The following is a 23,493-nucleotide window of genomic DNA, read 5'->3' as shown; positions in this document are numbered from 1 at the left end:
AATGTTTTCTTATGTATAACTACAAAAACAGGGAAGAATGTATTGGTACATAAAATATAATTATAAAATCATAAAAATAAAAACCAAGTGTGGATATTGGACATTTGGTGTTTCCATGTGTTAATATTACAGAACATCTTGCCAATGTTACTGTACGTTAAAAACTGGTTTTGAAAACTTGTTTAACTTTATTGTAGGTGTTCACGGAGTTCACAGAAATGTTCGAGGAGAATATTACTTTCTATACAAGTGAGGCCCTGACACTCTTAAAGGTGAGGTCACAGTTTATATCAATGTGAAAAATATTTGCTCTTTTTTGTATAGATTGTATATATGAAATTACAATAATATTTTACTAGTAACATCTGACAAGACAAAATGTTAAGGAATAACAAATCTCTGTGTCCTTTGGAAGATGGTCCTGTACAAGAGTTGGTTTGAACATTTTAGCATACTGTGATCGGCGTAACAAATTCGTCAGTGAGCTATTTTTTGTTTTTGTTTTTTAGCCTCAACACAGTGAAGGCTTTCCTTTTGCTAAATGTGAGGAATTATATAGCTATTTGGGATGATATTTGAGTAAGACAATGATATTTTACTGAAAATGAGACTTTCTATTTTCAGCTTTAGATGTTCTCTTTTATATTTGTTATTTTCCAGATATTAGAGGACCTTTTTTCTTAAAATAGAAAATGTTTTTTAACTTCTGACTCTTGACTTAAAAATTACCAATGATTTTATGACATTTCATCCATTGGGTACTATCAGTTTCCCTTAAACCTTTTAACATGTTAAAGTAATGAGGCTAAGCCTGGACTCTTGGATTTCCATTTATAGTATGAGGTGTGACAACATATACACTTAACACACTTAACAGCTATATGTAATTTATTCTTGAAAACTTGTTCTGACTTCACAAATGAGAGCAATTATAACTACATATTAAAATGACTCTAGAATTTTCATCATTGATTACTATCTGAAGGAAAGAACATTCTTCTCTTCTTCCTACTCCATTTCCTGAAAGTATCCATTTTCTTTCCCTTTGATAAAGATGGCTTTATGGTAGCTTTATCACCACCACACATGCACCCGCTCTTCCAATGTTGACAAGAGCTTCCTAACACAGAAAATAAAAACAGGGAAAGAAATGCAGTTTGAAAGAACTCTGTCTTTAACATAATATGGTATGCTGAAAAAGTCCTTAGCTCTTCTGGTCCATCCTTCATCTTGCATAAAAGTAAGGGGAAATACAGGCCAGATCACAGTCCAGGATGGTGGAAAGAATGTACATATCTTTGGAGTGATGCAGACCTGAATTTGAGGAGCAGGTGATATTGAAGAAGTTTCACCTCTCTGATAATTTTCTCCTTTGAGAAATTACAGCTAATAATACTCATCCTTCATTTTGTTGTTTACTTTTGGGCACAAGCCAAAACTAGGAGCAGACATTTGTGGATGAGAACATTGCTCTTTGACTCACAGATCATAATATATACATAGAAAGTCAGCCAGAGAGTAAAGCTCTTAAATTATTGAATATATTCACTTTCTTCTGAAGAGAATGAGTCCATGAAGTCAAAGGAATGTTCTGCCCTCTTCCATATAAGCACGTTTGTATCCTGCTAATGATCAACTAGATCTATTAGTAATTTTCTGTGGCACACATAGAGCATGCACTACAAAATCTTCTAAGATAATCTGGATAACCCCTAGAGAAGGTAATCCAGTTAATTCCAAACATATGTTTTATAATCTTTTATTAAAATCTGAAACATACCAATCTTATTACTTTCAATGAGTACCTCCCTCCATTCATCTTTCTGGGCATCATATGACTCAACAGCATTCAAATAAGTATGTCCATCATATCCTCCAACCACATAGAGCCTGTCTCCAAGGGGTCATACAACACCAGCAACTCGAGGAACACCCAGAGGTGCCACAGTTGATCACGAATCAGTTTTTGGATCATACCTTAAGAGGTTTAGGAAGACAACAGAGAAAAGTCCCATAGTGTTAAAATTTTAAATATAGACATTAATAAAATGTGTCTTTGTCTAAGGAGTTAAAAATACCTTATAAATATCAAATGTAGTCTACTAAATGTTAAGGATCAATACATGATGAAATTCTCTTCTGCCACCAGAGTTCACGCGAAGCATATCAAAAATGTATTTCCTTTGCAAAATACTATGCATTTCTTTGATCTGTACTCAGATTCTCTGTGAGCAAATCTCACATATTAGCATCTTAACATTCTATGAAAAATGCCCCTTCTCTCACTTAGTGTACTGATTGGAGAGCTTTTGTTTTTCTATTACCTTATTCATTATTTACAAAAGTTATACACAATCCTATATATACAAGAGCTCACATTTTAAGTAATTCTGAATATAATGGCCTTTTTGCTATATATAATATAGTATCCTGGTTTTCATACTATTTGTCATTAGAATGATTATAGTCTTATCCTGTCTTTTCCCCTCTGGGAGTTCCTATTTATCTTTACAGGAGCCTAGGATTATTTTCCATTTATTTTTACCTGAAGTTAACGCCTTATCCCCAAGCCTCTTCTGTAAGCAAATAAAAGGCAGTTTGGTTAGTGATATTAATTAAAATCTCCTCCAGGAATTATTTCCTAAAATTTGAAGTCTATTCACAAAATATGCAATTCTAAAATCTAAAAGAAGTGACTAAAAGAAAACTCATATAATTATACATGGAAATGCTCTCCTATTTTTTCTTGGCCTATTTGAAAACCCAATGAAAAAGATTTATTTTACGAAAGAGATTTTCGTGTATTACCTTCTACTAAATTTCCTTATAATTATAATACCTCTCTTATTTCTATTATTATCACTTTAATCATATTATAAATTATCTGATCCTAGCTTTCCATTTGAACTTGGCTGCACACATCCAGGAATATTTTTAATAATATCTGAAAATCAGCAATAATTAACATGACCTCAATATCCAGTAGATACTTCTTAGTGTCACAAAGCATATCACCTGGAGTTCTGATATTACAATAAAACCCAGAAACGGAAAATCTCATAGCTGCATACTTTAGTAAGCTGAATGTTCAGCACAATTGCTATTAATTGATGCTCCACTCAGCTAACACAGTACACACATATATGAATGGTGAACCAGGGACCACAGGATTTCCTTAAAGACTGGTGCCCAAACCCAAGACTTTTCTACATGTGCATAATAATGCTAAAAACATCTGGCTCTTAATACTATCTGGACAGTGTTTGGTTAACAAAAGTGTTTTGGGGAATGTTGAATCTTTTGGGGAAAGAACTGGCAATATGGTTACCATCTGTAAAGACACACAGAAGCAGTTATATAAAAATAATTAGCAGAAGCCAAGATGGCGGCGTGAGTAGAGCAGTGGAAATCTCCTCCCAAAAACACATAGAGCTATGAAAATATAACAAAGAAAAATCTTCCTAAAATAGAGACCACAGGACACAGGACAACATCCAGACCACATCCACACCTGCAAGAACCCAGCGCCTTGCGAAGGGGGTAAGATACAAGCCCCGGCCCAGCAGGACCCGAGCGCCCCTCCCCCCGGCTCCCGGCGGGTGGAAAGAAACTGGAGCGGTTTTTTTTTTTTTTTGGCGAGTGCTTTTTGGAAGCCTTAAAGGGACAGGGACCCCATTGCTACGGAGGCAGGGTGGCGGGACAGGTGAGCGGGTGCCTGGGACCGGCACGTGAGGACAGAGGAAATTGCGCATTTTTCCCCTTTTTTTTCCTCTTTTTGGCGAGTGCTTTTTGGAAGCCTTAAAGGGACAGGGACCCCGGTGCTAGGGAGGCAGGGCGGCGGGACTGGTGAGTGGGTGCCTGGGACTGGTGCCTGAGGACAAAGAATATCCCGCGTTTTTCCCTGCGGGACCAGTGGGCGAGTGCCTGAGACCAGCACCTGAGGACGGAGGAAATCGTGCGTTTTTCCCCTTTTTTTTCTCTTTTTGGAAAGTGCTTTTTGGAAACCTTAAAGGGACAGGGACCCTGGTGCTAGGGAGGCAGGGCGGCGGGACTGGTGAGCGGGTGCCTGGGACCGGCACCTGAGGACAAAGAATATCGTGTGTTTTTCCCTGCGGGACCAGTGGGCGGGTACTTTTTGGAAGCCTTGAAGGGAAAGGGACCCTGGTGCTAGGGAGGCAGGGCAGCAGGACCAGTGAGTGGGAGCCTGGGACCGGCGCCTGAGGACAAAAAAAAAATCACGTGTTTTTTCCTTTTCTTTTTTTTTTTTTTTCTGTTCCCTCTCTCATTGTTGCTGTTGTTGTTTTGGTTTGGAGAGTGCTTTTTGGAAGTCTTAAAGGGGCAGGACAGGTCACTTAGACCAGAGGCAGGGAATCTGGGGATCTCTGGGCACTCTAACCCCCTGGGCAGCAGGGAGCACAGAGGCCCCTTACGGAGATAAATAGCATCGCAGCCACTCCCCCTCCAACGGGGCTCCACCATTTTGGAGGAGCAGCCCCAGCCAGGCCACGCCCACAGCAACAGCGGAGATAAACCCCATAGCAACCGGGCAGGAAGCAGAAGCCCTGTCTGCACACAGCAGCCCAGCACAAGCCACTAGAGGTCGCTATTGTCCCAGGTGAGGAAAGCCACAAACCAACAAGAAGGGAAGCTCTTCCAGCGGTCACTTGTACCAGCTCTGCACACTATCTCTATCACCATGAAAAGACAAAACTACAGGCAGACAAAGATCACAGAGACAACACCTGAGAAGGAGACAGACCTAACCAGTCCTCCTGAAAAAGAATTCAAAATAAAAATCATGAACATGCTGACAGAGATGCAGAGAAAAATGCAAGAGTAATGGGATGAGATGCAGAGAAAAATGCAAGAGCAATGGGATGAAGTCCGGAGGGAGATCACAGATGTCAGGAAGGAGATCATAGAAGTGAAACAATCCCTGGAAGGATTTATAAGCAGAATGGAAAAGATGCAAGAGGCCATTGAAGGAATAGAAACCAGAAAACAGGAACGTATAGAAGCTGACATAGAGAGAGATAAAAGGATCTCCAGGAATGAAACAACACTAAGAGAACTATGTGACCAATCCAAAAGGAATAATATTCGTATTATAGGGGTACCAGAAGAAGAAGAAAGAGGAAAAGGGATAGAAAGTCTCTTTGAAGAAATAATTGCTGAAAACGTCCCCAAACTGGGGGAGGAAATAATCGAACAGACCATGGAATTACACAGAACCCCCAACAGAAAGGATCCAAGGAGAAAAACACCAAGACACATAGTAATTAAAATGGCAAGGATCAAGGACAAGGAAAGAGTTTTAAAGGCAGCTAGAGAGAAAAAGGTCACCTATAAAGGAAAACCCATCAGGCTAACATCAGACTTCTCGACAGAGAGAATGGCATGATATACTTAATGCAATGAACCAGAAGGGCCTTGAACCAAGGATACTGTATCCAGCACGACTATCATTTAAATATGATGGCGGGATTAAACAATTCCCAGACAAGCAAAAGCTGAGGAAATTTGCTTCCCACAAACCACCTCTACAGGGCATCCTACAGGGACTGCTCTAAATGGGAGCACCCCTAAAAAGAGCACAGAACAAAACACACAACATATGAAGAATGGAGGAGGAGGAATAAGAAGGGAGAGAAGAAAAGAATCTCCAGACAGTGTATATAACAGCTCAATAAGTGAGCTAAGTTAGGCAGTAAGATACTAAAGAAGCTAACTTTGAACCTTTGGTAACCACGAATCTAAAGCCTGCAATGGCAATAAGTACATATCTCTCAATAGTCACCCTAAATGTAAATGGACTTAATGCACCAATCAAAAGACACAGAGAAATAGAATGGATAAAAAAGCAAGACCCATCTATATGCTGCTTACAAGAAACTCACCTTAAACCCAAAGATAAGCATAGACTAAAAGTCAAGGGATGGAAAAACATATTTCAGGCAAACAACAGTGAGAAGAAAGCAGGGGTTGCAGTACTAATATCAGACAAAATAGACTTCAAAACAAGGAAAGTAAAAAGAGATAAAGAAGGACACTACATAATGATAAAGGGCTCAGTCCAACAAGAGGATATAACCAGTCTAAATATATATGCACCCAATACAGGAGTACAAGCATATATGAAGCAAATACTAACAGAACTAAAGAGGGAAATAGACTGCAATGCATTCATTTTAGGAGACTTCAACACACCACTCACCCCGAAGGATAGATCCACCAGGCAGAAAATAAGTAAGGACACAGAGGCACTGAACAATACACTAGAACAGATGGACCTAATAGACATGAATAGAACTCTACATCCAAAAGCAACAGGATATACTTTCTTCTCAAGTGCACATGGAACATTCTCCAGAATAGACCACATACTAGCTCCGAAAAAGAGCCTCAATAAACTCCAAAATATTGAAATTCTAAAAACCAATTTTTCAGACCACAAAGGTATAAAAGTAGAAATAAATTCTACAAAGAAAACAAAAAGGCTCACAAACACATGGAGGCTTAACAACATGCTACTAAATAATCAATGGATCAATGAACAAATCAAAATAGAGATCAAGGAATATATAGAAACAAATGACAACAACAACACAAAGCCCCAATTTCTGTGGGACGCAGCGAAAGCAGTCTTAAGAGGAAAGTATATGGAGATCCAGGCACACTTGAAGAAGGAAGAACAATCCCAAATGAATATTCTAACATCACAATTATCAAAACTGGAAAAAGAAGAACAAATGAGGCCTAAAGTCAGCAGAAGGAGGGACATAATAAAGATCAGAGAAGAAATAAACAAAATTGAGAAGAATAAAACAATAGCAAAAATCAACGAAACCAAGAGCTGGTTCTTTGAGAGAATAAACAAAATAGATAAGCCTCTAGCCCAACTTATTAAGAGAAAAAGAGAAACAACACAAATCAACAGAATCGGAAATGAGAATGGAAAAATCACGACAGACTGCACAGAAATACAAAGAATTATTAAAGACTACTATGAAAACCTATATGCCAACAAGCTGGAAAACCTAGAAGAAATGGACAACTTCCTAGAAAAATACAACCTCCCAAGACTGACCAAGGAAGAAACACTAAAGTTAAACAAACCAATTACAAGTAAAGAAATTGAAACGGTAATCAAAAAACTACCCAAGAACAAAACCCCGGGGCCGGACGGATTTACCTCGGAATTTTATCAGACACACAGAGAAGACATAATACCCATTCTCCTTAAAGTGTTCCAAAAAATAGAAGAAGAAGGAATACTCCCAAACTCATTCTATGAAGCCAACATCACCCTAATACCAAAACCAGGCAAAGACCCCACCAAAAATAAAAGTACAGACCAATATCCCTGATGAATGTAGATGCAAAAATACTCAATAAAATATTAGCAAACAGAATTCAACAGTATATCAAAAGGATCATACACCATGACCAAGTGGGATTCATCCCAGGGATGCAAGGATGGTACGACATTCGAAAATCCATCAACATCATCCACCGCATCAACAAAAAGAAAGACAAAAACCACATGATCATCTCCATAGATGCTGAAAAAGCATTAGACAAAATTCAACATCCATTCATGATAAAAACTCTCAGCAAAATGGGAATAGAGGGCACGTACCTCAACATAATAAAGGCCATATATGATAAACCCACAGCCAGCATTATACTGAAGAGCGAGAAGCTGAAAGCATTTCCTCTGAGATCGAGAACCAGACAGGGATACCCACTCTCCCCACTGTTATTTAACATAGTACTGGCGGTCCTAGCCACGGCAATCACACAAAACAAAGAAATACAAGGAATCCAGATTGGTAAAGAAGAAGTTAAACTGTCACTATTTGCAGATGATATGATACTGTACATAAAAAACCCTAAAGACTCCGCTCCAAAACTACTAGAACTGATATCGAAATACAGCAAAGTTGCAGGATACAAAATTAACACACAGAAATCTGTAGCTTTCCTATACACTAAGAATGAATCAATAGAAAGAGAAATCAGGAAAACAATTCCATTCACGATTGCATCAAAAAGAATAAAATACCTAGGAATAAACCTAACCAAAGAAGTGAAAGACTTATACTCTGAAAACTACAAGTCACTCTTAAGAGAAATTAAAGGGGACACTAATAAATGGAAACTCATCCCATGCTCATGGCTAGGAAGAATTAATATCGTCAAAATGGCCATCCTGCCCAAAGCAATATACAGATTTGATGCAATCCCCCTCAAATTACCAGCAACATTCTTCAATGAATTGGATCAAATAATTCAAAAATTCATATGGAAACACCAAAGACCCCGAATAGCCAAAGCAATCCTGAAAAAGAAGTATAAAGTAAGGGGGATCTCACTCCCCAAGTTCAAGCTCTACTACAAAGCCATAGTAATCAAGACAATTTGGTAGTGGCACAAGAACAGAGCCACAGACCAGTGGAACAGATTAGAGACCCCAGAAATTAACCCAAACATATATGGTCAATTAATATTTGATAAAGGAGCCATGGACATACAATGGCAAAATGACAGTCTCTTCAACAGATGGTGCTGGCAAAACTGGACAGCTACATGTAGGAGAATGAAACTGGACCATTGTCTAACCCCATATACAAAGGTAAACTCAAAATGGATCAAAGACCTGAATGTAAGTCATGAAACCATTAAACTCTTGGAAAAAACATAGGGAAAAACCTCTTAGACATAAACATGAGTGACCTCTTCTAGAACATATCTCCCCGGGCAAGGAAAACAACAGCAAAAGTGAGCAAGTGGGACTACATTAAGCTGAAAAGCTTCTGTACAGAGAAAGACACCATCAATAGAACAAAAAGGAACCCTACAGTATGGAGAATGTATTTGAAAATGACACATCCGATAAAGCCTTGACATCCAGAATATATAAAGAGCTCACACGCCTCAACAAACAAAAACAAATAACCCAATTAAAAAATGGGCAGAGGAACTGAACAGACAGTTCTCTAAAAAAGAAATACAGATGGCCAAGAGACACATGAAAAGATGCTCCACATCGCTAATTATCAGAGAAATGCAAATTAATACTACAATGAGGTATCACCTCACACCAGTAAGGATAGCTGCCATCCAAAAGACAAACAACAAGAAATGTTGGCGAGGCTGTGGAGAAAGGGGAACCCTCCTACACTGCTGGTGGGAATGTAAATTAGTTCAACCATTGTGGAAAGCAGTATGAAGGTTCATCAAAATGCTCAAAACAGACCTACCATTTGACCCAGGAATTCCACTCCTAGGAATTTACCCTAGGAACTCAGCGATCAAGTTTGAGAAAGACAGATGCACCCCTATGTTTATCGCAGCAGTATATAGCCAAGAATTGGAAGCAACCTAAATGTCCATCGGTAGATGAGTGGATAAAGAAGATGTGGTACATATACACAATGGAATACTACTCAGCCATAAGCAGTGGAAAAATCCAACCATTTGCAGCAACATGGATGGAGCTGGAGAGTATTATGCTCAGTGAAATAAGCCAAGCGGAGAAAGAGAAATACCAAATGATTTCACTCATCTGAGGAGTATAGGAACAAAGGAAAAACTGAAGGAACAAAACAGCAGCGGAATTACAGAACCCAAAAATGGACTAACAGGTACCAAAGGGAAAGGAACTGGGGAGGATTGGTGGGCAGGGAGGGATAAGGGTGGGGAAGAAGAAGGGGGTATTAAGAATAGCATGCATGGGGGGAAGGGAGAAAGGGGAGGGTGGGCTGCACAACACAGAGAGGACAAGTAGTGACTCTACAACATTTTGCTAACCTGATGGACAGTAACCGTAATGTGGTTGTTAGGGGGAACCTGATATAGGGGAGAGCATAGTAAACATAGTATTCTTCATGTAAGTATAGATTAAAAATTAAAAAAAAAAAGAAAGAATGAAAGAAAAGGGGGATTACTCCTTGATAGGATAAAACTATTGGTAAATCAAAGATCAACGCATGCTTTAAATATCCTTAATGTTGATCACTTAAAGGGTGTCAGATTATCAGCTATGGAGGTACTCTTTTCTGATAATATTCCTTTCTCTTAATAAAAAAAAAAAAAAGCAGTTACTGTGTGCTGACCTCCAATGAGTTCTGCACAATGGTATAGAGGGCATGTCAAAGTGTGGGCAAAGGGTCTGTTTGTTTCTATGCAGAAGATCAAGGCCTAGCTTGTATACCCAGAAAATGAACTAAGATACGATATGAGGAGGAGCTTCCAGCATCAGCACTCTCTGGGGGACTTGTGCCGGGGGATGATCATCAAAAAGCCTCCACAGGGATCTGGGCGATGCTGCGGTTGTGGCTGCATCCACCCCACTGTTTCCTGGACTTGCCATTGGAATGAGGAGGGAGATGTCTAGGCTGGCATGTGCATACAGTGAGACAACGAATTTGACCGGATCTGTACTGTTGGAACTCAACCAGGAGTTGGGAGGCGTGCAAGGTGTAGCACTCCAAAATCTTATGACTATAGACTATCTACGGTTAAAAGAACATATGGGATGTGAACAGATCCCAGAAATGGGTTGCTTTAATTTGTCTGATTTCTCTCAGACTGTTCAAGTACAGTTGAACAATATCCATCATATCATAGACAAATTTTCACAAATGCCTAGGGTGCCTAAATGGTTTTCTTGGCTTCACTGGAGATGGATGGTAATTATAGATTTGCTTTGTTTATGTCACCGTATTCCTATTATGTTAATATGTGTGTGCAAATTAGTTAGTAGTTTAAAACCTATACATACTTAAGGTACTCAACAAGAAGATATGTCAAAGAAATAATCAATCCTCCCATGCTTCCTTCCATATGCTACATCTGTAGCTTTTCTTCTTTCTTCCTAATTATAACCCTTAAATAGAATTCGTGCCTCATATCGAATTTACCGAGTATCATAATTCCTCCAGGTGGTAAAGATACCTCGAGACAAGTGCTGGGCATAGAAGCCACAGGGCATAAATCTGCAAAGAAGTAAAAAGCTAACCTTTGCAAACAATATGGCTTCTCTCTCACTTACCAACTTTACATGTCCCAGAGACAGGTAAGATTCCTCAAGGGAGGAACAACCTACGACAGGCACAGTCGCAGGGGGCCATCAGGTGAGAATTTGGGGATCAACAGAGGTGAGGCTCAGAAACTCACCCCCCCTGCTTTGAGAGAAATCTTCTGCATCCGTGGATGTTTTGCTGCCCTTGTCTAGCTTGGATTAATACTTAGTCCATAGGCACACACCTGATCATCTGATCATCTACATTTGCCCTCTTACAGCACTAAACTATGTTTTCTACCTTTATCTTGCATCTACCTACCACTTCAGCATTTTATTAAAAATAAAAATAATAATAATAATAAACGGAGAAATGTGGGATCCATATATAAATCTAGTATAAAAATCAAACGAATATTCATATTTCACCTGATTGTTTATAGTTCATAGTGCGTGATCAAAACCGAAAGTTTCTGTGCTGAATGCCCTTGTACTGTTCACCATGTAAGAATTTATTCACTATGTAAGAATTCGTTCACCATGTAAGAACTTGTTCGTTATGCTTCAGAAGATTGGAGAGTGACGAGAATTAGACTTGAGATGGATTAATGATTGTACATTGAGCATTGACCCCCCTATACTAAATTTTATTGTTGTTAACAACCATTTGATCAATAAATATGAGAGATGCCCTCTCAAAAAAATAATAATAATAATAATTAGCCACTATGTCACTTTCAAATTAAAATATCATTACGCCTCTCCCTTTTTGTTTCTTTTTTGCCTCTCTGTCTCTCCTTACTTTGGATAAAAATATCTGTATTCTAGTGGAAAGAAAATGGAGGCCGCCACAAAGGGAATCAGTCCTGGACATTTTCTTCCACTTGGAAGAATAACTAGGGATAATTTGCTAGACCTCTTTGCCTCAATTTTCTCATCAACATTACGGAAATAGTAATCCCTGAGCCAACGAACCTAAGTTTATGTGATAGATTTAGAAACATTTAATTTATATGATTATCTTAAATAATTGGATGAGACTCCCAAGGTACTCGGTAGGCCAGCAATTTTTTAGTAAAAAATAATCTCAGAAAAATCATCTAACAGCTATTGTAGTGGGGTGTGTGGAGGACTTGATAATATGGGTGAACGTTGAAACCACGATGTTGCTCATGTGAAACCTTAAGAAGATTGTTTATCTATGCTACCTTAATTTTAAAAAAATGAAAAGAAAAGAAAAATACTCTAAGACATAGAAGTGAGGATTATCTGATTCCACAGAATATGCACCTTTGATTGACTTTCTATTGACAAAGGTATTTTACAACTCTGTAGAGGTGGAGGTTAACTTGCAGAAAACTGAGTTTTCTTGTGATTCTTCTCCATAACAATACAAATGAATTTTGCCTGACACAGAATTAATGTCCACCATGTAGAAATGATGATGCCCAAAGATTACATTTTATTCCCTGTAGGATATTAACTATATTGGCTTCTATTAACAATTTTTTCAACATTCCTAAATTATCTATATACCTTTTCTTCAAAGACTGAACTGGTTTTAGCATCTTATGGGCTTGCTTCATTAATTAATCACATAAAATCCTTGACACAAATAAATTATATATTTGTATGAAAGTCACAACTTTCTGAAAATTATACATTAGCACTAGCCGTTTTCTCAAGGTTTCTTGAAGGAAAATGCTAATAAGGGGATAATGATAGTAGTAACAACAATATTGTTCACAAAAATAATACAAACAGAAACACTATCATGAACTGAATTCTACTGAGTACTTTATGGGTGCCAGGAAATGTACTAAGTACAGTAACATTGATTATCTTGTACCCTAACATTGATTATCTTGTTCCCAAGGAGGTTGATATTACAATCATTCCCATTTTTCACATTGAAGAAACTGATGTTTAGAGATATAAAGTAACAGGATCAAGTTCACATAACTTGTAAATAGAAGTCCTAGGATTGGAACTTAGACTTCCCTTGATTGGTGCAATTCATTATTTGAAAATAATAATCTCTTAGTGTTCTTAAGAACTGGCTTTTCTCCAGGCTCTATCAGTTGGTTTTCTTCATACTGCACCAACCCTTTCTTCAAAGTCACAAATTGTTTTTCTCATGCTGTTTTCAAGGCTGTGTCTTTGTTTTTGATGTTCAACAGTTTGTTTACACTGTCTCTGTGTGTGTCTCTCTAGGTTTGTCCTACTTGAAGTTCCAAACGACATTTCAACCTAAAATCTCTGATCTTATCTACAAAGCTTTCCCCTTTATTTCCACAGTTTTGATTGTGCTTTTTCCTCTCCCTGAAATTCCCTCCGTTTGTTTGCATACATACAAATTACAAATTTTACCTCTTGCATGAATTTCCCTTGAGGACACCATCCCTCAGTGATCTCTGTCTTCTGAGTTTGACAACCTTAGTGACTGTAAATTTCTCATTTGGTCTTAGTTAATATTAATTAACTATTATATTTGCATTATTTTTTCTATCTTGAAACGGAGTATGAATGGTATAACTGCAAAATCATAGAATTGACTTACTTTAAACATGTCACACAAATATGTGTTTCCCATTCAAAAAAGTTACCCTTGGAAAATGAAATACTTAACACAATAGAGTCATAGTTCAAAACATAATACCTCTCTTTGGGAATACTTTCTGTATATTTTGTGGTGGTAAGTTTTTATCTTTTGAAGATTGATTTGATTTTTGAAACAATAAAGTTATTTTTAATTGAGCTGGTGAATGATTTGAGTGATACAGCTGGGTGTAAAATTTCTTTATTACTACATCCCTTCTGTCTTATTATTTTGAAAGTTGACTGTCAAACAAAACAGTATATTCTTTTAATATATTTCTTAATGATGGATCTGAAAGGCTTAAGGAGGATTTCTTCAAAATATTTTGAGTCTAAGAGTAAGTGTGCAATTTTATAAAGGTTTAGTCCCCTGAGAGGATTATCACTTATTTGGAAGCCTAAAAATCTTTCTGGTAGCCTGAAAATCTTTATCATTTCTGAAAAAAAGAAAAACAACAAATAAATACGTGCAGAAGTAAATAAAAAGATTTTACAGTTCCACACGGTTAGAAAAGCTGGTGCATTGGCTAGAAGCAGAAGAATCATGACCCCCAACAACATATAAGAATCCATTATATGTTGCAGCTCCCACATGTCAATGCCTTTTAGACATTGAAGCACACAGACTCCATTTGTTGTGTGTGGGTCAAAGTATTTCATTGATTTAAGGCAGAAACGTCCATCACGTCCACCAATAGCGTATATCCTAGAAAAAAGACACAAGTGTCTGTATGTGTATACACATACAGAGAGGGAGAGAGATTGTATTTCCAATTTGTGCATAGAATGAAAGTGAAAGAACCTTGCACAAAGCATTTAAACTTTCTGAATATATATTCTTCTCTGATAGTATTTTGTAGCAGATGGACTGACTCTGTGAATGGATACTTATTTGAAGGCACATGCTAAGGTTGACCTTAATCCAAGCCTCTCTCCTTTAAAGTTTTTGTGAAATTTACTTTGACTTGGTAGATTAAAGGATTCCATGGGAAATGAAATACAGAGAAAGAAGGTAGATAAGCAAAAGCATTGGCAGCGTTTGTCAATTACAGTTTAATAAAGCTATAAATTTTAAAAAGTTAACTCTTGCCAAAGACCAACTCTAGCAACCTTATAATTTTAGCTAGATTCAACTGCCTCGCACTGGAATCCCTATCGTCGTATTTAAATTTTTTTGTTATTAAGGTATTATTGATATACACTCTTATGAATGTTTCACATGGAAAACAGTGTGGTTAGTACATTCACCCGTATTATCAAGTGTCCACCCATACACCATTGCAGTCATTGTCCATCAGTGTAGTAAGATATCACAGATTCATTATTTGCCTTCTCTGTGCTACACTGTCTTCTCCATGAAACCCCCCACACCAAATGTACTAAACATAATACCCCTCAGTCCCCTTTTCCCTCCCTCCCCGCCCACCCTCCCACACCCCTCCCCATTGGTAACCCCTAGTCCTTCTGGGAGTCTGGAAGTCTGCTGCTGTTTTGTTCTTTCAGTTTTACTTCATTGTTATACTCCATAAATGAGGGAAATCACTTGGTACTTGTCTTTCTCCACCTGGCTTATTTCACTGAGCATAATATCTTCCAGCTCCTTACATGTTGTTGCAAATGGTAGGGTTTGTTTCTTTCTTATGGCTGAATAGGATTCCTTGTGTATATGTACTACATCTTCTTTTTCCATTCATCTACTGATGGACACTAAAGTTGCTTCCATATCTTAGCTATTGTTAATAGTGCTGTGATACACATAGGGTTGCATATGCTTTTTGGCCTGAGAACTTATATTCTTTGGGTAAATTCCAAGGAGTGGGATTCCCGGGTCAAATGGTATTTCTATTTTTAGTTTTTTGAGGATACATATTGCTTTCCATAATGGTTGAACTAGCTTACATTCCCACCAGCAGTGTAGGAGGGTTGCCCTTTCTCTGCATCTTTGCCAGCATTTCTTGTTCTTAGTTTTTTCGATACTGGCCATCCTTACTGGTGTGAGGAGATATCTCACTGTGGTTTTAATTTGTATTTCCCTGGTGATTAGTGATGTGGGGCATCTTTTCATGTGTGTGTTGGCCATCTGAATTTCTTCTTTGGAAAATTGTCTCCTCATATCCTCTGCCCATTTTTTAATGGGTTATTTGTTTTTTGGTTGTTGAGGCATGTAAGTTCTTTATATAGTTTGAATGTTAACCCCTTGTTGGATATGTCATTTACAAATATATTCTCCCATACTGGAGGATGCCTTTTTGTTCTGTTGATGGTTTCCTTTGCCGTACCACAGCCTTTTAGTTTGATGTAGTCCCATATGTTCATTTTTGCTTGTTTCCCTTGCTCGAGGAGATGCATTCAGGAAAAAGTTGCTAATGTTTATATTCAGGAAATTTTTGCCTATGTTGCCTTCTAAGAGTTTTATGGTTTCATGACTTACATTCAGGTCTTTGATCAATTTTGAGTTTATTTTTATGTATGGGGTTAAACAATAATCCAGTTTCATTCTCTTACATGTAGCTGTCCAGTTTTACTAACACCAGTTGTTAAAGAGGCTGTCATTTCCCCATTGTATGTCCATAGCTCCTTTATGATACATGAATTGACTATATATGCTTACGTTTATATCTGGGCTCTCTAGTCTGTTCCATTGGTCTATTCTTCTGTTCTTGTGCCAGTACCAAATTGTCTTGCTTACTTTGGCTTCGTAGGAGAGTTTGAAGTTGGGAAGCATAATCTCTACCAATTTATTCTTCCTTCTCAGAATTGCTTTGGCTATTTGGAGTCTTTAGTGGTTTGATATTTATTTTAGAATGATCTGCTCTAGTTCCTTGAAGAATGCTGTTAGAATTTTGACAGGAATTACATTGAATCTGTAGATGGCTTCAGGCAGGATGTCCATTTTAACAATATTAATTCTTCCTATCCATGAGCACGGGAAGTGTTTAAATTTATTGGTATCTTCTTTAATTTCTCTTATGAGTGTCTTGTAGTATTAAGAGTATAAGTCTTTCACTTCCTTGGTTAGGTTTATTCCCAGGTATTTTATTCTTTTTGATGCAATTGTGAATAAAATTGTTTTCCCAATTTCTCTCTCTGCTAGTTCATCATTAGTGTATAGGAATGTCACAGATGTCTGTGTATTAATTTTGTGTCCTGCTGCTTTGCTGAATTCAAATATTAGATCTGATAGTTTTGGACTGGATTCTTTAGGGTTTCTATGTGCAATTCATCTGCAAACAATGACAGTTTAACGTCTTCCTTTCCAATCTGGATGCCCTTATTTCTTTGTGTTGTCTAATTGCTGTCTTAAAGACCTCCAAAATTATGTTGAATAAAAGTGGACAGAGTGAACATCTTTGTCTTTTTCCCGATCATAAAGGAAAGGATTCAGATTCTCATTATTAAGTATGATGTTGGCTGTGGCTTTCTCATGTATGGCCTTTATTATGTTGATGTACTTGCCCTCTATACCCATTTTGTTGAGAGTTTTTATCATGAATCGATTTTTAATTTTGTCAAATGCTTCTTTGGCATCTATGGAGATGATCATGTGGTTTTTGTCCTTGTTTTTGTTGATGTGGTGGATGATGTTGGTGGATTTTCTTATATTGTACCATCCTTGCATCCCTGAAATAAATCCTAGTTGGTAATGGTGGATGATCTTTTTGATGTATTTTTGAATTCAGTTTGCTAATATTTTGTTGAGTATTTTTGCATCTATGTTCATCAGGGATATTGGTCTGTCATTTTCTTTTTTTGTGGTGTCTTTGCCTGGTTTAGGTATTAGAGTGATGCTGGCCTCATAGAATGAGCTTGAAAGTATTCCATCTTGTTCTACTTTATGGAAAACATTAAAGAGGATGTATATTAGGTCTTCACTAAATGTTTGATAAAGCTCAGTGGTGAAGCCATCTTGTCTACAAGTTTTGTTCTTAGGTAATTTTTTGCTTGCCAATTCAATTTCATTGCTGGTCTGTTTAGATTTACTGTTTCTTCCTGGGTCAGCCTTGGAAGCTTGTGTTTTTCTAGAAATTTGGCCATTTCTTCTAGGATATTCTATTTATTTGCATATAATTTTTCATAGTAATCTCTAATGATTATTTATACTTTTGTGGTATCCATAGTGATTTTTCCTTTCTCATTTTTGATTCTGTTTATGTGTGTGGTCTGAGAAACTGGGTTGTACAATTTCAGTCTTTCTGAATTTACCAAGGCTCTTTTTGTGGCCTAATATATGATGTATTCTTGAAAATATTCCCTGTGGATATGGGAATAATGTGTATTCTGCTGCTTTTGGGTGCAGAGTTCTAGATGTCTATTAGGTCCATCTGTTCTAATGTGTTGTTCAGTGCCTCTGTGTCCTTACTTATTTTCTGTCTGGTTGATCTTTCCTTTGGAGTGAGTGGAGTGTTGAAGCCTCCTAGAATGAATGCATTGCATTCTACTTCCCCTTTTAATTCTGTTAGTATTAGTTTCGCATATGTAGGTGCTTCTGTGTTGGTTGTATAGATATTTATAATGGTTATATCTTCTTGTTGGATTGACCCCTTTATCAATTTGTAATGTCATTCTTTGTCTCTTGTGACTTTCTTTGTTTTGAAGTCTATTTTCTCTGATACAAGTACTGCAACTCCTTCCTTTTTCTCCCTATTAGTGGCATGAAGTATCTTTTTCCATCCCTTCACTTTTAGTCTGTGTATGTCTTTGGGTTTAAAGTAAGTCTCTTGTAGGCAGCATATACATGGGTCATGTATTTTTATCCATTCAGTGACTCTATGTCTTTTGATTGATGCATTCAGACCTTTGATATTTAGGGTGATTATTGATAGGTATGTTCTTATTGCTATTGCAGACTTTAAATTCGTGGTAACCAAAGGTTCAAGGTTAACTTTCTCACTATCTATGAGTCTAACGTAACTCAATTAGTATGGTATTACAACACAACCTAAAGGTTCTTTTCTTTCTCCTCCTTTTTATTCCTCCTACATTCTTTATATGTTAGGTATCATATTCTGTACTCTTTGTCTACTCCTTGACTGACTTTGGGAGTAGTTGATTTAATTTTCCATTTGCTTAGTAATTAACAGTTCTTCTTTCTTTACTGTGGTTTTATTACCTCTGGTGACAGCTATTAAACCTTAGGAACACTTCCATCTATAGAAGACCCTCCAAAATACACTGTATAGGTGGTTTGTGGGAGGTAAATTCTCTCAGCTTTTGCTTCCATGGAAATTGTTTAATCCCTCCTTTAAATTTAAATGATAATTGGAAGCAGAGCCAACATGGCGGCGTGAGTAGGACAGTGGGAATCTCCACCCAAAAACATATATATTTTTGAAAATACAACAAATACAACTGATCCTAAAAGACAGACCAGAAGACACAGGACAAAAGCCAGACTACATCTACATGTGCAAGAGCCCAGCGCCTGGTGAAGGGGGTAAGATACAACCCCCGGCCCGGCGGGACCTGAGCACCCCTACCCCCACCTCCCGGCAGGAGGAGAGGTGTCAGAGCAAAGAGGGAGAGGGAGCCCAGGACTGCTAAACACCCAGCCCCAGCCACCCGCACCAGAGTGCAGATACAGTGCATGCATGGAGGGCTGGAAACTAGGGAAACAGGGCAGCAAGACCTCTGAGCGGGTTTTGAAGTTGATGCCCCTGTGACAAAGAAAAGCGAGTGCTCACAAACACATGGAGGCTTAACAACACACTCCTAAATAATCAATGGATCAATGACCAAATCAAAATGGAGATACAGCAATATATGGAAACAAACAACAACAACAACACAAAGCCCCAACTACTGTAGGATACAGCAACAGCAGTCTTAAGAGGAAACTATATAGCAATCCAGGCATATTTAAAAAGGAAGAACAATCCCAAATGAATGGTCTAATGTCACAATTATCGAAATTGGAAAAAGAAGAACAATTGAAGCCTAAGGTCAGCAGAAGGAGGGACATAATAAAGATCAGAGAAGAAATAAACAAAATTGAGAAGAATAAAACAATAGAAAAAATAAATGAAACCAAGAATTGGTTCGTCGAGAAAATAAACAAAATAGATAGGCCTCTAGCCAGATTTATTAAGAGAAAAAGAGAGTCAACACAAATCAACAGAATCAGAAACGAGAAAGGAAAAATCATGACGGACTCCACAGAAATACAAAGAATTATTAGAGAGTACTATGAAAATCTATATGCAAACAAGCTGGGAAAACTAGGAGAAATGGACAACTTCCTAGAAAAATACAACCTTCCAAGACTGACCCAGAATGAAACAGAAAATCTAAACAGACCAACTACTAGCAACAAAATTGAAGCGGTAATCAAAAAACTACCAAAGAACAAAACCCCCAGGCTAGATGGATTCACCTCGGAATTTTATCAGACATACAGGGAAGACATAATATCCATTCTCCTTAAAGTTTTCCAAAAAATAGATGAGGAGAGGATACTCCCAAACTCATTCTATGAAGCCAACATCACCCTCATACCAAAACCAGGCAAAGACCCTACCAAAAAAGAAAACTACAGACCAATATGCCTGATGAACATAGATGCAAAAATACTCAACAAAATATTAGCAAACCGAATTCAAAAATACATCAAAAGGATCGCACACCATGACCAAGTGGGATTCATCCCAGGAATGCAAGGATGGTATAACATTCGAAAGTCCATCAATGTCATCCACCACATCAACAAAAAGAAAGACAAAATCCACATGATCATCTCCATAGATGCTGAAAAAGCATTTGACAAAGTTCAACATCCATTCATGATAAAAACTCTCAGCAAAATGGAAATAGAGGGCAAGTACCTCAACATAATAAAGGCCATTTATGATAAACCCGCAGCCAACATTATATTGAACAGCAAGAAGCTGAAAGCTTTTCCTCTGAGATCGGGAACTAGACAAGGATGCCCACTCTCCCCACTGTGATTTAACATAGTACTGGAAGTCCTAGCCATGGCAATCACACAAAACAAAAAAATATAAGGAATCCAGATTGGTAAAGAAGACGTTAAACTGTCACTATTTGCAGATGACATGATACTGTACATAAAAAACCCTTAAGACTCCACCCCAAAACTACTAGAACTGATATTGGAATACAGCAAAGTTGCAGGATACAAAATTAACACAAAGAAATCTGTGGCTTTCCTATACGTTAACAATGAACCAACAGAAAGAGAAATCAGGAAAACAACTCCATTCACAATTGCATCAAAAAGAATAAAATACCTAGGAATAAACCTAACCAAAGAAGTGAAAGACTTATACTCTGAAAACTACAAGTCACTCTTAAGAGAAATTAAAGGGGACACTAGCAAATGGAAACTCATCCCGTGCTCGTGGCTAGGAAGAATTAATATCATCAAAATGGCCATCCTGCCCAAAGCAATATGCAGATGTGATGCAATCCCTATGGAACTACCATCAACATTCCTCTATGAACTGGAACAAATAATTCACAAATTAATATGGAAACACCAAAGACCCCTAATAGCCAAAGCAATCCTGAGAAAGAAGAATAAAGTAGGGGGGATCTCACTCCCCAACTTGAAGCTCTACTACAAAGCCATAGTATTCAAGACAATTTGGTACTGGCACAAAAACAGAGCCACAGACAAATGGAAAAGACTAGAGAATCCAGACATTAACCCAGACGTATATGGTCAATTAATATTTGATAAAGGAGCCATGGACATACAATGGCAAAATGACAGTCTCTTCAACAGATGGTGCTGGCAAAACTGAACAGCTACATGTAAGAGAATGAAACTGGACCATTGTCTAACCCCATATACAAAGGTAAACTCAAAATGGATCAAAGACCTGAATGTAAGTCATGAAACCATTAAACTCTTGGAAAAAAACATAGGCAAAAACCTCTTAGACATAAACATGAGTGACCTCTTTTTGAACATATCTCCCCAGGCAAGGAAAACAATAGCAAAAATGAGCAAGTGGGACTATATTAAGCTGAAAAGCTTCTGTACAGCAAAAGACACCATCAATAGAACAAAAAGGAACCCTACAGTATGGGAGAATATATTTGAAAATGACAGATCTGATAAAGGCTTGACGTCCAGAATATATAAAGAGCACACATGCCTCAACAAACAAAAAACAAATAACCCAATTAAAAAATGGGCAGAGGAACTGAACAGACTGTACTCCAAAAAAGAAATTCAGATGGCCAACAGACACATGAAAACATGCTCCACATCGTTAATTATCAGAGAAATGCAAATTAAAACTACAATGAGGTATCACCTCACACCAGTAAGGATGGCTGCCATCCAAAAGACAAACAACAACAAATGTCAGTGAGGCTGTGGAGAAAGGGGAACCCTCCTATGCTGCTGGTGGGAATGTAAATTAGTTCAACCATTGTGGAAAGCAGTATGGAGGTTCATCAAAATGCTCAAAACAGACTTACCATTTGACCCAGGAATTCCACTCCTAGGAATTTACCCTAAGAAAGTAGCAATCATGTTTGAGAAAGACAGATGCACCCCTATGTTTATTGCAGCACTATTTACAATAGCCAAGAATTGGAAGCAACCTAAATGTCCATTGGTAGATGAGTGGATAAAGAAGATGTGGTACATATACACAATGGAATATTACTCAGCCATAAGAAGAGGGCAAATACTACCATCTGCAGCAACATGGATGGACCTGGAGGATATTATGCTCAGTGAAATCAGCCAAGCGGAGAAAGAGAAATACCAAATGATTTCACTCATCTGAGGAGTATAAGAACAAAGGAAAAACTGAAGGAACAAAACAGCAGCAGAATTACAGAACCCAAGAATGGACTAACAGGTACCAAAGGGAAAGGGACTGGGGTGGATGAGTGGGTAGGGAGGGATAAGGTGGGGGGAGAAGAAGGGAGGTATTAAGATTAGCATGCATTGGGGGATGGGAGAAAGGGGAAGGCTGTACAACACAGTCAGGACAAGTAGTGATTCTACGACATTTTGCTGTGCTGATGGACAGTGACTGTAAAGGGGTTTATAGGGGGGACCTGGTATAGGGGAGAGCCTAGTAAACATAATATTCGTCATGTACGTGTAGATTAATGATAACAAAAAAAAAAGAAAGAAAGAAAGGGGGATTACTCCCTGATAGGATAAAACTAACTGTAAATCAACGATTAATGCATGCTTTAAATATCCTTAATTTTGATCACTTAAAGGGTGTCAGATGATCGGCTATGGAGGTACATTTTTCTGAAAATACTCGTTTCTCCTAAAAAAAAAAAGCATTTCCTGTGTGGTGACCTCCAATGAGTTCTACAGAATGGTATAAAGGTCATATCAAAGTGTAGGCAAAGGGTCTGTTTGTGTTTATACAGAGGATCAAAGCCCAATTTGGCCAACCAGAAAATGAACTAAGATATGATATGAAGAAGAACTTCCAACATCAGCACTCTCTGGAAGACTCATACCAGAGGATGATCATCAAAAAGCCTCAACAAAGATCCAGGCACTGCTACAGCTATAGCTGAATTCATCCCACTGGTTCCTGGCCTTGCCATGGGAATGAAGAAGGAGATATCTAAGCCGGCCTGTGCATACAGTAAAACAACAAATTTGACTGGATCTATACTGTTGGAACTCAACCATGAATTAGGAGAAGTGCAAGTTGTAGCACTCCAAAATCTTACAACTACAGACTATCTACTGTTAAAAGAACATATGGGATGTGAACAGTCCCCAGGAATGGGTTGTTTTAATTTGTCTGGTTTCTCTTAGACTGTTCAAGTTCAGTTGGACAATATCCACCATATCATAGATAAGTTTTCACAAATGCCTAAGGTGCTTAACTGGTTTTCTTGGTTTCACTGGAGATGGCTGG

The 23,493-nt window shown here is 37.9% G+C and overlaps 1 pseudogene; it reads right to left on the bottom strand.

The window, feature by feature from the left end:
• Positions 1-23,493, bottom strand: part of LOC118970568 (kelch-like protein 4) — a 58,084-nt pseudogene that overhangs the window by 1,574 nt on the left and 33,017 nt on the right.

This window comes from Manis javanica, chromosome X (genome assembly GCF_040802235.1).
Source record: "Manis javanica isolate MJ-LG chromosome X, MJ_LKY, whole genome shotgun sequence".
Classification (NCBI taxonomy): domain Eukaryota; kingdom Metazoa; phylum Chordata; class Mammalia; order Pholidota; family Manidae; genus Manis; species Manis javanica.
The sequence above is the reverse complement of the archived record's forward strand: the minus strand, read 5'-3'. Positions and strand labels throughout refer to the sequence as shown.